The 18,366-nt window shown below is 49.9% G+C and overlaps 1 protein-coding gene across 5 annotated transcripts in view; it reads right to left on the bottom strand.

Annotated features, from left to right (window-relative positions):
- Nucleotides 1-18,115, bottom strand: part of IRF2 (interferon regulatory factor 2) — a 73,742-nt gene extending 55,627 nt beyond the window's left edge. For 3 of the 5 annotated variants that reach the window (XM_054566181.1, XM_054566186.1, XM_054566182.1), the window contains exon 1: nt 17,926-18,115. The gene's annotated coding sequence lies outside the window, so the exon portion shown is untranslated. Of the gene's footprint in view, nt 1-12,725; nt 12,920-17,521; nt 17,600-17,925 lie in introns of those variants that run through there. The other 2 variants (XM_054566183.1, XM_054566184.1) reach the window with 2 other exon arrangements.
- Between the last annotated feature and the right edge of the window lie 251 nt (nt 18,116-18,366).

Below are 18,366 nucleotides of genomic sequence, written 5' to 3'. Positions count from 1 at the left end.
CCCACAAACTGAAGGGTCGCTGGTTCGATTCCCAGTCACTGCACATGCTTGGGTTGCAGGTTTGTTCCCCGATCGGGGTGTGTGGGAGAGGCAACTGATCAATCTCTCTCTCTCACATTGATGTTTCTCTCCCCCTCTCTCTCCCTCCCTTCCCCTCTCTAAAAAAATGGGTCAATAAAATCTTAAAAAAAAAAATTGACTGCCCCTCCTTCCACAAATAGGTTGGCATCCCTGGACTATCCATCAAAGTCAGCAGTTTGAAAACCCAGAAAAGACATCTTAGTCCTCAAGGACGCTGGAGAAGTGTGGGCAAAGTGTGATGAGAAGGCGCAGGTGAGCGAAGTGTGGACAACCGTGCAGACAGAGGCCACACACGCACGAGCCCGGAGAGGAGGAGCGTGGCCTGCAACGGGCGGGACCGGAGCTGCTCACGCCACCCAAGTCACGGCATCCCTTTCCACTGCCAGCCCTTCCGTGGCTGTGCCTGGTCCCACGAGGGACACAGAGAAGACGAGAGGACGGGGAAAGAGGAGATGGCGATGCTCTGAGGTACTTAAGTTTGAAAAGTCAGGTGACCGGGATTCATAGAAGGGCCAGCGCCCTGGAACCTGCCACGAAAATCGATTTGCATAAAATGACAAAACTGTTCGCTGCCATCTGTCTTCAAATCCATTCCGGCACACTGTGCCTTCTCAAAAGACAGCCGCCTGAAAAGAATCTACTCTGGAAAGGCTGACCTTGGAGGGGACTGCCTATCGCTTCCCCTGGATGAGAACAGTCGATCCCCCCCGCCCCCCGCACGCCTCAGCCGCAGGCTGGGCCTGAAGCCTCCTGCTGGCCGTTGCTGCCACTTATCCTTCGGGGATTTCCTTTCCTTTGTCCCCTCTGCCCGTAATCTCTCAAAAAAAGAAAAAAAAAGGGGGTTACCTGATATTATTATTACCAAGCCATGGAATTCAACTTTTTATATGAAGATCAGGTTGAAATCTAGCACACAGACTGTGAACTTAGGCAGTTCAGTGTTCATAAGTTTGGCCCTCTCCCTGCAGTAAGCCGTCCTGACTACCAAGGAATTCCAACAAAAAAATAGAGTAAACATTGCCACCCACCCTACATGCAGGATTACCTGTGAAACCCACCTCTCTTTGGCCCACTGCAAACTGTCTTCAAATAGTTTTAGAAATTACTTACTGCTGCTGAACAAGCTCCCCACAGCACCTATAAACTGGACGTGGCGTCCGCTGTATTGTCACTATTCCCCCCTCTGCCAGCCCCTCCCAGGACTGCGCCTCACTCCTTCCCTGCCCTTGTGGAAGCAAAGTGTGCTGGAGAGAGCTCAGGCTTGGCGTCAAATACACCTGGGTTCGAACCTCCCCGCTCACAACCTACAGCTTCTCCGAATCTTAGTTTCTGCTTCCGTAAAGACATCGTAACAGCAGCTTGGCAGAGCTACCGCGAGAAAGACTTTAAAGGAGGGTTTCTATGAGGAGGGAAGGTATGGGGCGATTGCTGCGGCCCCCCTAAGACGTCCGCAAAGAAATCTCAACAGAGGGGCCTGTACTCCGCGCAATGGCAGAGTGGGCCGAGCTGAGGCCCTCCGAAGGCCCGTCTCCTGGAATACCAGCTCAGCCTCCGCTCTGCACGGCGCTGCCAGATCAATCCTTCCAACATCTCAGACTCCTTCAGGGGCTCCCCGACCCCTGAGTCCTGCCACCTTCCAGAACAGCCAAAGCTCACAGCTTCATGTTCTTCAAAACAGACCTATCTCTGCACAAAGTCCTTGTGAGCAGGAATCCCATCTTATTCACCTTTCAACCTCCGAAAATATCAAGCACAGCACCTTGCCCATAATCTGTAGTAATTATTAAGAAAGTGGATGAATGTCTCCTGTAGAACCCACTGGGGACAGGGGGTGGGGGCAAAAGGCAGACTATAAGAACTATATGTTGTGATGGATAAAACGTATCATAAACAGGCAATAACCAAGCACAGGGAAATGATTGCAAAAACACGCAACTTAAAAAAGAATGATTTTTTACTATTTTCAAGGCATCTTCCAGGCAAACCAAGCTAAGTAGGATAAACTTTTTAATTATGCTTATTTAGTATTTTATTTTTTAAAAAATCTTATTAAGCCAAGTACCTGGGCTGAGCGCTAGGAAAAACCCTGGGGGAAGGGCTGTAGGGGAAGGGGTACAAAGATGAGGGCGTGCTCTGTGGTCCAAGGTCTGTGCTGTGACAAACAGCCACTCTAACACAAGGTGTCGCACCCCGAAGCTGACACTGGAGAAACAAGCCAGGGCGGTCAAACTTCAGACGATGCCCTTTACGGTATAACATACCCCACGCAAGCCAAACACCGACGTTTGGGATCTTGGCTCTCTCTCTGCATCAGACTCACCATTCCATTGGCCTCACAGTAACTGCGGCCGTGCATTTCATACAGGTGAAATTTTTAAAAGGCATTTGGGGGAATTTCACTGTATTATATAAAATCCCAGAAGAGAGAGAAAACTCTGGAGGACTTCAAAGAAGAGGGAGCATCTGAACTGGGCCTGGAAAGGTAAGGAACTCTCAGGTGGTGGAGAAGGAAAGACGTTTCACACAAAAGTAAGGGTCACAGCAGAGCGGGCAGGGGAGGGCGGCGGGCGGAAGTGTGCCGGCGCGTTTCACCATCGGTACTACCAGAGGCTGCGCCCCTGGCCAAACCGGTGCAGGTGGCAGAGAGGCAGCTGGCCTCGGACTGGCTAACTAACAGACAACCATTTGTCCTTGCACCTTAACAGGGTCTTGCTGTCTGACAACACCCCAGGGCGTATCAAGGGTGGCTGCTGAGCTTCCCACCTGCTCTCTGGTCCCGTCCCTTACTGGGAAACGCGGCACACGGGCCCTGTCAAAAGTACTACGGTGCGGTCGATGTCCGGACAGGAAATAACAAATGGAGAACTAGGTCCATCGTTACAATTTAACCCAACTGCCATTTATCGAGTGCTGGCCTTTGCTGAGCCCTCAGGTAACAAACAGGCCCTCCAAAATTCATAACGGGGTCAAAAAGGCAGTCATTGATAATAGACATAATATGTGCTATACTGAAGTGTGCAATGAAGTATCCAGGGCCTTTGAAAAAGATCTTCAAACCTTTTTGCCTCCAATGAAGCGAGGAACCCAGCGAATACCCAATCGGTGCAGCCGGCGCAGCCGGACGGCCAGGCTGTTCCGGCCTCCGCCCCTGATGGCGACGCCATTCCCACCCCAGTGGCGCTGTGGGGACGCTACCGCCTCCCTCTGGCCTTCCTGAGCCCCTGCAGTTGAGGCCTGACTCCACGGTTCCATGGATTGGTCCTCCCAGAGTGTCCCTCTGAAAGCCTCCCCAAGGGGCACCTCCTGCCCGGGCAGAGGAGCCTCCCAACCCAACGGGCCAGCCCCGCTACTGAGACGCCAGCAAGACCCGAGCCCTCTCTGAGCCACTAGGACGCCCGGTCCTGAAAACGTCCGCTGTGCTAAGGCGTGGTTCCGGGGCGCCCTGCCGTCCCTTGGCTCCCTGACTTGGCCTTCTCCTCGGAACCCAAGGCCGCTGCCGGCGCCTCCCCCCACCGGAGTACTGCGGACCTGCTCTCAGCTGCCTCCCCCTGTAAACCAAATCCAGACACGCCAAGAAGAGTGCAAAAAATACGTTCGTACCTGTGCATCGCTTCCTCCTAGAAGCATGCGCAAGCACCGCAGGGACAGACCTGGTTCTTTCCAAAAGCACAGCCCGTCCCGTCCACGAGGGATGAACGCGTCCCCCTTCGGGGCTCCTCGTAAAGGTGAGAGACACAGAGCGGTGCCATGCGTGCACCCACCCACTGCGGCCCCCTCCACCCAAATGCAAGGGGCAAAAAGCTCCAAATTCTCAATAACCATCTCCGTATAAAGCTTGCTCTGCCCTCAGAACCAGGCCCTTCCTCCCTGGTAAACGCAGGGACACGGCCGCGGGGAGCGCCGGGGCCACCAGGGTCCAACTCTGACACCTGGGTCTGCCCCCACCGCCCCGCAGAGCTCTCCACGCACCAAGGGAGGAAGGAACTTCAACCCTTCTTGTCTTCTCTCTTGCTGTGCTGTCAACGGAAGATGCCCGCTCTCCCTTGGGCCACCAAGGGACACGCCCTCCTCCTTGTGGCGAGGGCGGGGGGCGGGGGTGGCCAGTCGGTGAGGGAAGCACAACCAGCTTCTCAGGCCAAAGACACACCTCCTCTCACTTCCCTCCCGCAGCCCTTCCGCGCTGTGCTTCTCTTAGGTACACATTTGATTCTTTCTCTTCCTACAGGCGACTGCGGCCCTTGCCTGCCGGCCTACGGAAGCGAGAAGCTCCTGGAGGACGTGAAATTTTCACGTCTGCCTCTCCACGGCGCGGGGCATGCCACAGCGGCTCAAGACCGTCCGATGAAGGAACTAGTCCTCCGGAGAGTTTTATGTAAGATAATGTTTGCAGAAAGAAGTCCTCAACTTAATTTCACCATTATCCTCCCTGTTTTCACAGTACTTGAGGCCAACTTTAAGGACGTTTTTTAAAGCCTTGGCCCCAAGCCTGAAGGGAATACAAATTTTTGCAATTCTTCTTACCCTTCCGCCTTATGTCAAGCAGACATTATGTATCTTCTTCCCAATTATTTATAACTCGTTCTTAGTTATAATCCATATGCTATCTTGCCAGGTTGTATTATTCAATAAAGACCAGCTTTTCAGAAGGATTGTGAAATGAAAATGTTGGGAAGACTATGAAAGTAAACCAAGGATGTTTCACCAAATTTGTTCATCTATCATAGCTCTTATCAGAGGAAATAAATGGTTTCTCATTCTGTCGATAATTCACAATAAATACACAAATGCTTTTACTCATTTTACTTAACCGCGCTGTTATTACAGAAATAAATTTTTTCACCCACTCTAGGACTGAACTATTACTGATTCTATTACGTGTAGATTCTCATGACCCCAAATGGGGTGCTGTGGCCATTTTTACTCTCTTTTACCCTGATACCATGACAGTGATAAACCCTAGGGCCTTTTTCATGAGCCCAAGGATTGAAGGTACCGTGTGAGCAGCTGCTGTAATTAATTCACTCCCATATTCAAGCACTGCTAGAAATTTTAGGAGCCGAAATACAGCAGAAAAAAAAAAATTCTTTATTACAGACTTCAACAACACACACTAAGTACTTACTCTGGACCCAAGACCCTTTAGCTTGATTCCTCTGCTAAAGTAATGAAGGAGCTGACTCTCCCCGCTCAGGAAACCTCCAATTCTAATATTCTGTGAAAGGGCTAAATATGTTTACCTGATTCCCCACTTACCAGTCCACTGTGACTCACTTCATTCAGTATAATTTCATTCCTCTGCAGGTGCTTAACAGCTTTACGACATCTTAACATTTTAAAAATGTTTTCTGTGCCACATGCCGCCACGCATGCCGTGATGAGGGAGAATTTTCATTAGTGTTTCAGACCGTGCTAGTATGGCATTTTGGAAATCCACAAAAAGAGCGACTCAGGCTTACACCTCAACAACAGCAACTACAGCGACAAAAACCCCAAAACAAATAATCAACTCAAAAATGGGCCAAGAACTGGAATAAACATTTCTCCAAAGAAGATAATCAAGATCACCAAGAAGCACATAAAAAAAGATATTCAATATCGCCAGCTATTAGGTACATGCCAATCAAAACCACAGTGAGATTCTACTTTATACCAATTAGGAAGGCTATCTAAAAAAAACCCCAGGAAATAACAAATTTTGGCAAGGACATGGAGGAACTGGAACTCTGGTGCATTACTGACGGGAATGTAAATGGCACAGCCATTGTGGCAAACAGTCCGATGTTTCCTGAAAATGTTAAACGTAGAATTACCACATTATCCACCGGATTAAAAGACTTGCAAGCAAGAACTGAAACAGATACTTTCACGCTAAGGTTCGGTACAGCATTATTCACAAGAGCCAAATGGTAATAACAACCCAAGTGCCCATTAACGGAGGAAAGGATCAAGAAAATGGCGGAATGCTCTTCGGTCTTAAAAAGGAATGAAGCTCGGGCACCTGTCACCGTGTGGATTAACCTGGAAAACATTCTGGCAAGTGAAATAAGCCAGTCGCAAAAGGACAAATATTGTATGATTCCACTTCTATGAGGCAGTTACAGTAGAAAGGAGAAAGGGGGGTTTGGGGGCGGTGCTGAGGGAAGCGGGGTTATTGTTTCCTGTACCCAGAGTTTCTGTCGGAGACGATGAAAAAGCTCCGGAGACAGATGGCAGCAAGGGGCGCACAACGTCATACACGCACTCGGTGCCCCTGGATTGTATAAAAGTGATTACAGTGGTAACTACGTGGTATATAACTTTTGCCACAATGACAAAAGAGGAACTAGACGCGTGTTTATGAATTCACTGCTTGCTGCCACTGTTTCCTTCAGTCCTGTTCTGGATGATAATTATTCGTTAATTCTAGGCAACTTGAAGTATTCACTGGCCAGAGAGAGAGAGAGAGGGGCGGAGGAGAGAGAGAGTATGGGAGGGAGGGAGGGAGGTTGTGAGTGAATGATGGATTTTCAAAATTAAATTAGGGCCAGTTTCTCCTTCACGGTGATGTCATCTCAAACCACAGGAGGAGAAAGCCTTCCCAGCTCGATTCCCCCAGCGCCCACTGACCTCGGGCCTCCGGGGAGGGACTGGGAGCAGTAGCCGGTGTTTACTGGTGCACTGCTGGTTACAGGGTCCACCCTGGGGGGAAGGGGAGGAGACAACTACCAGGACATACCCGCATGGTTTTCCCGGATGTCAAAGGGCACCAGACCACAGCTGAATTCGACCTGCCCAACTAAACATGGAGAAATGGCAGGAAAACAGCAAAAACAGCAACAAAACAAGATGCTCTTTTTTCCCTAGCATGTGATTTATTAAGAATCTGACTTTTAAAAACTAAAATGTGTACAGCTGGCCAAAAATTTGTCCTATGAGCACTGCTGTTCCCCCTGCGACAACTCCATGTGGCCTGGGGGAGGACCTAGAAGAACCCCAGAACGCAGACACCTAAAATCACCCTGGAGCCGTGGTCAGCTACCAGCTACTTGACTCTGCTTTCTCCTGCTTCCCAGTCAGGCTCCTGACCATCGGCACGCAATGCAGAGCCCCAGCCCAGGGAACGCCCATGAAGGCTGGTTGCTTTTTCACCCTTTACTGCTTCCCTCGACATAGAGTTAACACTGCCTAAATGCCTGTTAAGTAAACGACTGAACGAATGAATGATTCAGAGTCCAGTTGGGTGACCTTCCCAACCCCATCTGCCAAATCACAACCGGTCTTTGCAGGGGGTAAAGAAAAGAGCCGAACGCATTACAAGCACCTGTAAGGGAGGCAAATCCTCTCCAATGGTATTTTAAATCCATCCTGACTTCTCGAATCGCCAGGACGACCACACCCAAAAGTGGCGAGAGCAGTTCATCTGCATTCTCTACCGGGGCCTCCCTTCCAGGCTCCTCACGTTCCCACAGCCACTCCAGCGCCGGAGAGAAGAGAGGGGAGCAGGCCGGTGAGCAAGGGTCCTCGGGAGGACCCAGGACCCCCCACATGCCCGGGATCCTCTTGGAACACCAGCCTCACGTCTCGTCCTCTGACCCGGCGACCCTGGGGACACTGACTGCAAAGGTCAGGAAAACAGGGCACATGAGGTAAGTTTTTCCATACAAACAAAATCCCTGAAAACAGTGGATAAGATTTACCTTCAAGATTACTATTTTAAAGTGAGAGCACACATGCCTGTTCTTCTGTCAGTTGCAAATCCCCAAACCTACCAGAATTCACTGAGAACTAAACGACAGTGTTTTCATTGGAAGAAAGCAATCAGGCAAGCTCTGAGCCACTGAGCAGCTGGGACTTTTTTTTTTTTTATTTTTTTTGCTGAAGGTTCGGTTTAGTCTTTATTTTTCTAGCTGCTGGCCCTGCTAACATGATTCAGTGAAGGTCGTATTTAATCTCGCAGAGAAATGCTACCTAAGCAGTTCTTAGGTAGGCTTCTGTAAAAATAAATGGCCTTGGCTCTGTGGAGAAGTCTGTTGCTTCAACCCAACAATTATAGCCGAAAAGAACAAATGAAGGCAACTGTAAAATACTGTATTTGATTCCAGAACCAATCTTACTGAATATATGTTATGGGCTGGGTGTTTGTTGATAACAAAGTGATTGTTAATAACTCACAAACTCACCAAGAATGCAGCAGCTCCCAAATGTCTATCTCCAGTTTATCAGCAAACATAGCTTATTTATGTGTGCAGGAAGGTCATTAGTATCACTGGAACTTAAATGTCAAAGGAATGGACTGATAAAGATTTTTCTCAAGGCCGAGGTACAAAACAGAAAAAAAAACGAACCATTTTTCACACTGTGCTGGCTGAACCCCAAATGCAAAGTGACAAATCCCAGTATTTATGTGCCCAGCACACGTGCCATTAGGTTTCTACCCCAAAGGACAACTGTGCCATCCATTCTGAGGTGGGATTCAGCCTCCTCGCTAACCACTGCTTTACAGCGAAAAATCAAATCAACAAATATTTATCTATTTCTCACTGCACATCAAGTACCGGTGGGAATGCAAAGAAATCCAACATGATCCTAGCTCTCTGGTAACTTGCCCCGTAGGTGCTCTAGACAGGAAAATCAGAGGAATCAACAATTGTCCCCACAGCTCAAGAGGCCAGGAAAGAGTCGAGATGTTCATGACAAATGGCCATAGGAGCGGCACATGCACTGAGGAGGGGCGTTGCTTCTGAGGACGTTCGATCATTCGATCGCTCTAGGCGGAACAGACCAGGTAAGGTTCGTCCGGGGAGGCACACGGACAGGCGGGCGGCCGGAGCCGCTCTAACTCTGCTTCCCTTCAGTCCTCCCGGGTTCTGTCCCCCTGTGACAGCTTCTCCCACACTGCTCTTCACACCTCGCCTTGCCTCCCAAACCCCGCACCGTCCACCGTGGCAGCCCTTCCGCACCCCATCTGCCAAATCGCAACTGGCCTTTGCAGGAAAAAAAAAAAAGCCTCACACATTAAAAAAGCCTCACCCTGCCACATGGCTACTGTGCACCTGAAATGGGTCCGGGCTAAATTAAGATGCTCTGCAGGCGTAAAACGCACAATGGATTCTGAAGATTCGGTACGAAAAAAAGAACACATCTTTATATTAATTACATGTTGAACTGACAATATTTTGGATATACTGGGTAGCATAAAATATTATTAATTTCACTTACTTCTCTTTGCTTTTCTAACATTGCTACAAGAAAATTAAAAGATATACACGTGGCTCACAGTCTATTTGGGTTGGACAGTGTTGTGCTAATCAATACTTTTCTTTTTGGCCGTGCTTTGGCATTCTGCCTCTGAACTCCTAGCAGCTACACCCAACCCTGGTCTCAGAACAATCCAAAAATGTCTTCGGTATCCGTAAAGCGATCAAAAGTATTCTAAAAATTTTTTTCAGACATTATGAATTTAGAGGCTTCCTCAGTTATGAAAAGTCAGCAGTCACACCCTGAGCCATGTAAGCCATTCTCGAACAGGACACTTGTAAAGGCTGGGGACGGGGGAGGGGGCCGACTTCCCTGAGCCCTCCCTGCTCTTCTGACACATCTTAGCCACCTGAGACACAGGAATGTGCACGACGTGAGATAGGGAAGGTCCGCCCATCTCACATGGGAAGAGTCGGTATTCCTCTCTGTACTGACTCTTCCCATGCCCCAGGAACTGGAGCTGTAGCCAGTTGTCCACATGCATTGCCCTGACCCAGACACACAGCTGAACTTCTCTACCTCCCCAAGAGGGCCCCGTGGTTATAGAGAGGACCCTAGGTCAAGTTCCCAGGGTGCCCTGAAGACCCATCTCTCTAAGCACATCTGTTTGAAAGGAGATGAAGCCCAGGCGTTAGGGATGGCTCTGGGCTGTAAACGGCTTATCGTGCCAAAGGTCAGAATGAGAACCTACAGAGCAGAGCACAGCCCACACCCCCATGCCCTCAGGTTTCACAGCGTCACCCGGGTCTGGGACCAACGCGGCCACATCTCTCTGACCGCTGACCTGGTTGGGAAGGTCAGTGAGGAATTCTTTCCTCCTGCCCCGGGGCTTTGGGTGTTGGCAGTCTTCACGCACATAAAGGACCTATCTGGGGAGTGGGCTCACACCACCTGAGACCCTTCCCAGTCCTTGACAAAACGGCGAGCCTCAGCCTCGTCAAGGATCCATCCGTCCAAGGATCATGAACCGGCGGGAGCTGCGGTGGGGCTGGGCCTTCTCTGCTCGCTGGCTGGGGCAGCCTGGCCTCCGGAGTCCGGCTTCCCACGTCAAAGCAGGGGTGGCGCGAGCCTGGCCAAGTCCACGCACAGCCACCTCGTCGGGCTCAGCCCAGGCCCGCGTCCTAGGCTTACATCACATGCACCAGGGGCACGCGCATATGGGACACTTTAGTATCGTCTTGAGAACATTCTTCTGCTTTCAAAAATAATTGTGCTGTTGCATTAAATGTAGAAAATACAAGTGTTTGGAGAAGGGAAAAAGCCCAACACCCACCATTCCACCATCCAAATGTTTTCTTCCAAGTTTGTTTGTTTTTTTTTTAAGGGTATATACACAAATATACACACACATTTTTAAAATAAAATTAAGGTCACAACTGAATATCCTCTTTTTCTTCCTCAATACATAACACAAGCCTTTTCCCATCATTAAATGTCAGACTTTGAATTTCATTAGCATGTACGCTCATGGTCTGGATGTGCCATATTTCACTCAAATGTGCTCCCATCTATCGTTGGGTATTTAGGTTGTTTCCAAGTTTTCACGATAACAAAAGCTGGCTCAATAAATATCCTTGTACATAAATCTTTGTTCCATCTCTGGGTACTTCATGTAAGTTCCTAGATGTGCAATTACTGGAACAGAGTTTAACATTTTTAAGACTTTAAGTATGTAACGCTAAATTGAATTCCAGAAAGTTAATGTCAATGTACAAATCCCACTAGAACATGGAGCACTTAGTTTCAAAGTCAGGGACCTGCGGAACCCAGTCACGGCCTTCACCATTCGATGCTGACTTGTGCCATCTATCTGTCAGGGAAACACAGTATTGGTTGTTTCGTTCTGTTTTTCCTGATTCTCTAGTCCCCTCCTACAACCTGACAAAAATAAGACAGCAGCAGGAAGACCAGCGTGGGGGAAGGGAGGAGGGTGCCAGAGAGCTAGTGCAGCATTTCTGCTCTATTTGATCAGCGTGTACCTTCCTCAGGGCCCGTGGTTGCCTCCAAAGCCAATTCTGGATTGAGCCTGAGGCCTCAGGTTGGGAGGCCTCCAGCTCTCACACCCCCTCGAAGGCAGCTTCGGCCACGCCCCGGCGGCAGCCGCCCAGAGCCTCCTGGTGACTTGCGTCCAGCCGGCCGAGGCCCAGCAGTTTTCCCATCGGAGATCAGCATCCTACACACACAAAGGCCTCACTCCGAAGTCAGGAGTGGAGGGTCCACTAGTGCTTCGACTTGCCCTTGAGCTCCTAGCAATGAACTACCAACGGGCTCCCACGGCCTCCTCCACGCTTTCCGCGACACCCGTGGCGACACAAAACGTCTACCTGCCCGATTCCCTCTTCTCCCTCTCCCACTCAAGAGTTCAGGGGACACCAGTCCCCTCTCCACCTTATTCTCTGTTTTCATCACCTCCGCCCCCCACGGCCATAGTTCAATGTCCTCCCACTGTGAGCCCCCTGCTCCACACACCCACCAACACCCTTCCGAGGTGTGAGGGCACCGTCATTTTTCTCATCGTCTGCAATAATTCGGGGTAAGGAGAACACAAACAAACCAAAACAGCTATCTTCAAAAATAACACATTAGATATTACTTGGAATAAAGCAGTTTGTATGCAGTTCTTTCTCACTCAAAATGACAACCTCACGACATGGGAAAGTCATTCTGGATTCCACGCTGACAGGGACGGGACAGCGTATTCAATCTAAAAAGGGTTTCTCTGGGTCCTACAAAAACCTGGCATTCATAAGCTTAGCAAGAAAAATTAAACTGGAAGCTCATCTTGTCCTTGATCACATTACGTGTGTGAGCAGCAAATGCAACTGCGCCTTTGTGTATGCTTGAAAAGAAATTACTCGTGAAAGTTACACGGCAAGTAGTTAACTCTCAAAAATGTTTGTTTAATGAAAACTGGACAGGCTTTTACCACACCAAATCCTAAATTAAGATATTTTACTGAACTACATGGGTCTTGCCCTTGAGATAAAAATGCTTCCAATCCATCCTCAGAAACAACCACGCAGCCTTGTTTCTCATACAAATGGGACACAAGACAGGCACACGGGGCATGCGTCATGGGGAGACTTGTCTGTTCAACTTTAATTCTTCCTTGCGCATCGAAGCTAAATACCAAACTGAGAAAGGGACTACAAGCCAAAACAGGAAAAAAACAAAACAAACCCCCAAGTCTTTACGTCCTTCCTAGATAGAAAAAGAGACATACCCATAAGGCAAAGACCTTCTGGTCTCTAGAGAATGGGAAAATCAAAGTTCCACCACCCTAAGGATACCACCATCTTTCTATGACAAGTAAGGCCAACACGGGCAGGGCCAGCAGGGAGTGACCCCCGATTCCCTGTTCAAAGCACTGTCTAAAATGCGGGTGACAGCCCCCTCCACCTGCTTACCTTCCTACATAACGCAGCCTCGCAGCCGACGAAAAACTACAAAGACCTGGCTCTGGGAGGAGAACCTTGATTCGGCGCTTCTCCACCTTTGCTCTGGCCCACACACCTGGGGGACAGGGATCCAGAGAAGGACAGGGATCCAGGACACACGGGTGAGTATCAGAGGCTTAAGCAGGAGGGGCGGTTCCTTAGGTCTGGAGAAACAAGGAGAGGAAGGCGCTGCCGGTAAGTCTCAAATCTTAAGGTTCCTGAGTGATTTATAAATGCCCTCCCGTCCCCCCAAGTGATTTTGATACACAAATGAGTCCTATCCAAAGACGACAGAACTAGTGCAGGCCCATTTTACAGATGTGAAAACTAAGGTGCAGAAAGGGGAGGGGAACAGCGAGTTACTAACGGAGCTGAAAACCAACTTCCAGGCCCCTGGACCCTTGACTTCATGCACCCACTCCCTCTACCCTGCCCTCCCCCCTGCTACACAGAGCCTTGGGCGTGGCTGGCTATCACAAATATGTGATAAATAAATGATGTAAGGGCACTCTGTGTGCATTCATTTAATAATATAATCGCCTGGGTTACTACAGCAGTTCATACCCAGGGGTCACTGGATCCGCAGCAGTGACCTCCAAGGTCACTGGCGGCAGGGGCCGGGCCCTGCGCTAGATCCCCGAACCTCAGAATGAGGATGAGGAACTACTGCAGAAAAGAGCCGCCTGCAATGTCCAAAACATCACGTTTGGGCTGGAATTAAATCAACTAGATTTGACGATTCCAGGTCTCTCAAGTCAATCAAGAGCCCTGACTAGGGAAGCCTTAGGTGTTTCTCGGTGGTAACAAGGAGCATATAAAGTCTTCCTAATGAAACGTAATTTGTTTCAGAGACAGTTTGTCAGAAGGAGGAGCTGATGAGGGGGAAATCGTTTTAAGGGGACGGCAAAGGTAAAAGCCTAGTAGCCGGGGCGTCTGGCACGCAACCTGTAAGGCCAGAGGAGTCCTGAAGCGCGTTCCAGTTCAGCCACCGGAACTGCAACCCGTGGGCTTCATTTCCTGCCTGTGTGTTTCCCTTGGTATTTTACATAAAATATTGGCTTCAGCCTTAAACCTAGACTCTACGGATAATTTATTTTCTTTGCTGAAAAATCAAGATTCAATCAAACCTCCTCGCTCCCATTCCCACCACGGGGACCACACCTCAACCCTGCCCTGGGCAAATAAATGCTGGTCACATGTGCACTCAAACCCACGGTAGGGCCCAAATGGGTCGGCAAGCCCTGGCCTCCCACCTCGGGCACAGAGGGACTGGGTGTCCCCCACAGACGCAAGAACCGACCTTGTTATTGACAACTGAAATTTCAGAGCAATTCATATCATTGTTCTACACTACTTTGTGTATTTTTATGTTAGATAAGTATGTACTATCTATTTACTTTTACATATGTGGTCACACTGTTTTCACATATACAGTGTTGGGCACATAGTAAGCATTCAATAAACACGAGTTAACTGAGCCCCTTTAAAGATGTCGGAGCAAACTACTAACATGGGTTAAGGGCAGCCCTCTAATCCCAGGCAATGAATTGAGTCTTGAAACAATGATAAAGAAGATTCAGACTAAAGCGTAAGGAGTTTGGGAAGATCAGTTGGTCCAACCATTGTTATTTCCATATCATTTGGTCTCCATGAGCACTACCTAACTTTTCGTCTCACAAAAAAATAAATGAATAAATAAAATAAAATAAAATTCACTGACAGTATCATATTTCACTGTTAAACACTTTGCTGCTTTACATGAAAGTTATTCCATGTTAAATTCCTTACCATTATTTATATATTCTCAGAATAAGGAACCCCTTCTTGCTGAAAATTCTCTAAGAGAAATGGAGTGTTTCATCCGGAGTCAGGATTTCCTGGCTTTTTAAAAGTATTGATAATCTGATAAGAGTTTTATAAATTAATGCTTTACACATTGGTAGGTTGCTGTAACTTACACAACCTTTTTTTCATACACAATATCTCCTCTGTTTCCCCAAAGCAACCCTATCAGATACATGGTTATTATTATTACCTTCCATAGAACGAACCCCAATGATAATTATTGCATTTGTTTTTCAGTTGTGTACTGACAGCTCACTGACTAGAATGCAATGTCCCTACGGGGTAAAAACGTTGTCTCCCTGTCCCCACTTGAACCCACAGAGCCTAACACTGTGTCTGTGACATGGTGAATATTCTAGGGAAATTTATTAAATGAATAAAGGCCTTTGTCTGCTTGAAGCCCTTTTTGGTATACAGCACATAATGGAACTATGTCCCACATACCCTACTTAGAGTTCAGTGGTCTGTTCCCTATCAAAGGGGAATTGTATGAGAATTCTCTAAAAACAATAGAGCTTACACTCGATAATACTAAGAATAAAAGTACAATGTCCTTGGAAACAAGAACATCAATGCACAGCAAATGTTAAACATGCAGAGTTTCCAATTTCCCACTATTCAGTTTAAACATTTTTAGGTAGCTTTGGCATACTGAGTATTTGCCTAATACAGTATTTCAGAGAGCAGATCAGGAGGAGAGTGGGGCCGCAGTTCATAGAACCGGCAGGACCTGAAGGCGACCTTCTGTTTGCCTGAATTTGCAAACTACAATTTAACTACAAACTCTTACTTTTGCTTATGATGCCATTTTCACTGGTAATTCCACCTGAGATATGTGGAATCCTCTCTTAACTTTTCAAGGTCAACAGAAAAAAAAAGACAACTCTTTGGGAATGAAATATACAAATGTTTAATATATTAATAGAACCAGTTACAAATCATGACAGACAAGAACTCTTTGATCTAAGAGGCCAAAATCTAACTTCTTACACAACAGGCTAAGTTATAATCATTCACTAATTACAGTGAAATGCCAGACTTTGCCGCATCAATCAATAGATGGTCCAAGGTTACCCCTCAGAAATGCCGGTTTAAGTTCTAAATATTCCATCTCCTGAAATTTCTTTAAAGAATAGACAGGTTTTTCCAAGATTGTTTTGGTTTCTTTCCCCTCCTTCCCCATTTAAAAAAAAAAAAAAAAAAAAAGGCCTGAGGAGGGGTTGAGAAAACTAGAGAAGCCAGAATCTGCCTGCCTGATGACGTTAAGCAGGGATGGCCCTCGAACCGCCGTCAGGGAGTGCATCTAACATCAAGACTCTCCACCTTCCGTACTCAGTCTCCAGGCCCCGGTCTGCACCTGCCCTTGAGCACCAGAAACTGTCGGCTGCTAAGTTTCGACCTTATTGGCAATCGGTCTAAAAACTAATAAATGGCTGCAGGCTTGTCAGCAACCTTGGTGATTCCTGAAAATCCACAACAGGAAATATAACTGTCCTCCACCCTCCCGCCCCATTCATCAAAAGCAGGCCGAGTCACAGTCACCGCGACAGGGAGGCCAGTGGCAGAAGGCCACTCATCGAGGAAGATTCTGCATTTTCTCACTCCCTAAGCAGGGACAAGGAGCACTGCCCACACTAGAGGGTGGAGTCTGAGGAGGCAGGAGCGGGTAAAATGTCCCCAAGTTCCAAACTCTATACTGGGCGGTTAAAAAACGAGTGAAAGCCAAACCGCTAATACAGGGCAACTTCTACTGCCTATCCCAGGAGTCACACTTACAGGTGACAAGCAAGGGTCATGCCACCCCGCCGGACCCGGGGCCCTAACTGGCGCCTGGAATACTGTCTTTGCGCCTGGGTCCGGCTGCCAGCCTCCTTCCCTTTTCCCCTCTAAGGGGGCAAGAGTGTGACGGCGTCAAATGCCCAAAGATCTGGAGGCCCAAGAGAGATGCCGGTGTGTCCTGGGAAACAGGACGAGTTACATCCTGAAGCCCTTAGAACTTGCAAAGGCTTCCGGAACCGACCCCCAGGCCGTGGCACTGCGAGCGGCCGAGCGCCACAACTGGCCGCGGCGGGCAGCGCTCAGGGACGAGCCCAGCCGACCAGGCGGAAAGGAAGTGGCGGCCGCGGCTTTGCACCAACCATGTTCGGCCGGCGGGCGAGTGCCCCTCGGCACCCAGAGCGGGATCGAAGGGCGTGGGGCGGGCAGTCACGTCCCCAACCGGCCGCGGCCCCAGGTCCCCCAGGAGACGCGGGTCCCCCGAGCGTGCCAGCGGGGCACCACTCGGTCCCCGGAGGCTCCCCGCCCCCACCTCGCCCGCTCCGTAGCCAAGGCGGGTCAGGCCCAGCGCGCGAGGCCGGCCCGGGGCGCCCGCGGGGACCCGGAGGCGCCCGGCGCTAGGCCGCGGCCAGGGCAGATGACCCCTAGGCGCGGCGCCCTCCCGGGACGCGCCGCCAGAGCCCCCCGCGCGCCAGGACAAGTGCAGTGACAAAGCCCCAGGGCCAGGCCGGGCACTGGCCGACGGGAAGGAGGACACGACGTCCCTCCCAAGCTACGGCGGCGGCAGCGGCCCAGACCCGCGGAAGCCGGGCTCGCCGGCCAGGCCCGGCGCCCAGCCCCGCTCGGAGCCCGCGCGCCCGCGATCCTTCCCCGATCGCGGCGGGCGGGCGCCCCATCAAGTTTCCTCCGGCCCCGGCGGGCGGCGCCTCTCCCTCCCGGGCGCCGGGCGCGAGCAGCCGGGCGGACGGTGTGTGCCTGCTTATTTACGCCGGAGGCTGCCTGCACAGGCGCCGCCGCCGGGCACCCGCTCCCCGCCTTCGCATCTGGAGGCGACGGCGTCTGTGCACACGCAAACACTCGCACACGATCAATCTGTTGTAAAAGGAGGCCCGACTCCAGCGGACCTGCACCCCCACACACCACACCTGGGGCGCGGAGTCACACAGAGCAGGTCAGTGTCCATGGAGCCACCTCTCCGCATCTGCAAATCCAAAAGTGAAATTAAACCTCCACCGACCTCCTCCTCCTCCTCCTCCTCCTCCTCCCTCTCTACCTCCTCCTCTTCCTTGCAGCCTCAGCAGCCCTAGCAGCAGCAGCAGCAGCTACAGCAGCGGAACCTGCTTCCCCTAAAATCAGATGATCCTTAACCGCGCCGACTGTTCCTCCAAAAATCGGTATTAATATTTATGAGCCCCAGCATTCTCCGTCTGCAAAACATCATGTCAGACCATCTGGACACACACACACGTCCCCTCCGGTCCTCATAAACATGCCCTCAAGAAAAAAACACACACGCACAGTCACAACTATTATTTGAAAAAAATGTTACCTCTCGAGTGTGCTTTTTCACGCTACCAATGCAATTCCGCAAGATTTAAGTGTTGCTAGGGTGTGTGAAATGGAAATGAAAGCCCGTCAGTTGGATAATCGCAGGAGCAAAACTAAAAGTTACTCCCCGGCTTGCCTGAGAACAGTCCAGATCGAAAGCAAAACAAGGAGAGGAAACTGCGAGGAGCCGAGGCTGGAAATCCCCCCGCCCCCCGCCCCGTTGCGCCCGCCTCCCTCCGCCCTTCCTCCCCAGTGTTTGTTTCAGGCTTGTGCAACCGGGAGGGGGGGGCGGAGGGCGGGCGAGCGCGGCCGCGAGGTGCGGAAGTTCGCCGCCGCTGCTCATTGGCAGGCCGAGCCGCTTTCATCATTTCTCGAAAAGTCTATTTCATTTTCACTTCCCCACGTCGCGGCAGCGGGAGCAACAAGCGGCCGCTCGTGAGTC

Source organism: Pteronotus mesoamericanus, unplaced genomic scaffold (genome assembly GCF_021234165.1).
Source record: "Pteronotus mesoamericanus isolate MK-2021 breed Mesoamerican mustached bat unplaced genomic scaffold, CSHL_Meso_final contig_169, whole genome shotgun sequence".
NCBI lineage: Eukaryota > Metazoa > Chordata > Mammalia > Chiroptera > Mormoopidae > Pteronotus > Pteronotus mesoamericanus.
Note: the sequence above shows the minus strand (reverse complement) of the source record. Positions and strands in the feature narration are given on the sequence as shown.